Source organism: Herpailurus yagouaroundi, unplaced genomic scaffold, assembly GCF_014898765.1.
Source record: "Herpailurus yagouaroundi ecotype Mexico unplaced genomic scaffold, PumYag 186, whole genome shotgun sequence".
NCBI classification, from domain to species: Eukaryota; Metazoa; Chordata; class Mammalia; order Carnivora; family Felidae; genus Herpailurus; species Herpailurus yagouaroundi.
Window position 1 is genome coordinate 47,785,910 of NW_024412417.1, and position 2,244 is coordinate 47,788,153.

The 2,244-nt window shown below is 54.2% G+C and overlaps 1 long non-coding RNA gene across 1 annotated transcript; it reads left to right on the top strand.

Annotated features, from left to right (window-relative positions):
- Window positions 1-914: 914 nt before the first annotated feature.
- Window positions 915-1,926, top strand: LOC121043071 (uncharacterized). The gene is made up of 2 exons (XR_005796678.1): window positions 915-1,384; window positions 1,613-1,926. It is a non-coding gene; the product is annotated as an uncharacterized LOC121043071 (long non-coding RNA).
- The last annotated feature ends 318 nt before the right edge of the window (window positions 1,927-2,244 follow it).

Below are 2,244 nucleotides of genomic sequence, written 5' to 3' on the forward strand. Positions count from 1 at the left end.
GGGGACCCTCCGAGGGGTCCCCTGTGCCCTCGAGCAGAGCAGGCGGCGAGCAGGCGGCGAGCGGGCTGCAGGAAAGGAGCCCCGCGGGCGCGACACGCTCCTCGGGCCTCCCAGGCTCCGTGTCAGCAGCGCCTCCCCTCGTACAGGAGCTCGGAGCCCGGGGGACCGCTGACTCGGGTCCGCGGGTCCACCCGGACATGGGCAGACGGGGGTCAACTCGCGGTCTGTGGCAGGAGGAGGGGGGCGGTGGGAGCCTCTTGGGCGGGGGGAGGGAAGAGAAGCTGAGGGGTGGGGTGAGGCAAGGATGGGCAGACACAGCCGCGGAGGAAGAGGAGCCCAGGCCTGGGGGCGCCCGGACTACGTGCGCGGGTGGCGAGCCTGCGCTGAGTGCGCGCGCGCGCGTGCACGAGCGGATGAGCCGCAGTACAGGAACGTGCCTGTAGGGGGAGCCAGGTAAGAAGACTTAGCCCACCTGTAGACTCTTCGTCTGCCCTCCGAGGAAGGGGGTGCACCCCCTACCGGGTGCAGCAAAGGACAGGGTTCCCCACCTCCCCTCTCTTACAGCATTCGCTTGAGAAAACTTGTCCTTGTGAATTCTTTCGCTGCCCCTTGGAGATGCATTTCAGTCTCTCCAAGAGGGGACTTGAGGATGGGCTGTGAGAGCCGATGGTGGGTGCCGTCCCCCAGGCCTACTCCTTCGTCTGGAGACTCCGAACCAGGGGGCTGGCCCTGCGTGGAGGTGAAAGGTGAGGTTGCCAGGGCCCCTGCCATCCCTCCCATGAACCCACACTCCGGTTCAGTGCTGATTCAATAATGTAATTTGATGAAGTTTTGGGGTGATGGTGGAGTGGTCTGTAGCCGACGACCAAGAAAGAATTTTTGAGGACGTCTTGGTGCAAAAAAAAGTGATTTTATTAAAGCACGGGGGCAGGACCTGTGGGTAGGAAGAGCTGCACTGGGGTTGTGACAAGTAATTCATTATACACCCTCAGCTTGGGAGGGGATCAGGGATAGAGTCTCTAAGGTATTTTCGAAGCAAGGTTTCCAGGACCTTGAGGGGCTAACCGTTGCTACGGAAACACCATTTATTACTGTTTCCTAAACCTCACTCGTGAGGTTTCAGATGCATATCCAGGGCCATTGGCTTGGAGTATGATTGCCAGCATATATCTTGGGGCAGTTGAGACAAAGGAAGTTTCCCAAGGAATTTTTATATGTTAAAGTAGACTTACAGGATGGGGGATTGGAGGGGGTGGGAGGGGGTCAGAACAATGTTAAGCCAAGGTTCCCTTTTGTCCCCAGCAAAGTGTCATCATCGAGGCAGCTGAGCTCCCAGAGGAGGTCACCCTGCCTGTTTCAAGGACTTGTCAATGGGCCGTAGGCAGTAAGGGAACTTAGTTTTTATTTGCCTTAGTTTCCCACATCGCCATGGCAAGCACTTAAGCCCCTTTCCTTTGTTCTTGGGCGGCCAGGAGTGTCTGAGGAATATCCCACAGATCCCACCAGGGAGTGTGGGAGGTGCCAGCCTGTATTTTGCCCTCAGAGACCCCCCCCCCCCACCATGCTCCCTCATCATATCCCCCTGAACAATTTTGACCCTTAAATCTTTCAGGTTGCTGAAGGTGGAAGGTCTCATCTTCTGTAGCTTCTTGCTGCTGAGAAGGGGTGTAGAGACGTCCCTACCTACATGGGTCAGTATTGGTCAGGTGGGGAATGCATGAAGGAATCACGAAAAGCAGAGGCAGCTGAATCCAACACGGACAGTAAGGTGGTATCTCTGTGGGTAAGGATCGTCTGCCGTCGAGAAGCCATTGCAGCGATGGAATCTCTGCACCAAGCGAAAGGACACGGGAGAAAACAGCAAAACATAACTAGAATAAGTAGAAGGATTAGCTCGAATAAAAGTTCTTTGGTAGTTGACAAGAATCCTCCAGTCCAAGAGTTTAACCAACCATCAACGGAAAGGGAGGGATTGCGTAAAACATCACTTTGAGTATTCGGGTCAGTTAGAAATCCCGAAGTATTTGTGTGGTCGTCTGGAGCGCACACACAGCACTTTGTTTTTGTGAGAGTGTAAGTTCCACGTTGTGCAGCAGTTAGAACATCTAATGCCATTCTGTTTTGTAGAACCGTTTCATGCATTTGAGTTATTTTAGTATTTAATGCTATGATGTTAGCTGGAGAGTCATTTAAGGCCTTCACCGTGTGACAGACGGTGTATTGCCATCCTATAGACTCTGTTTT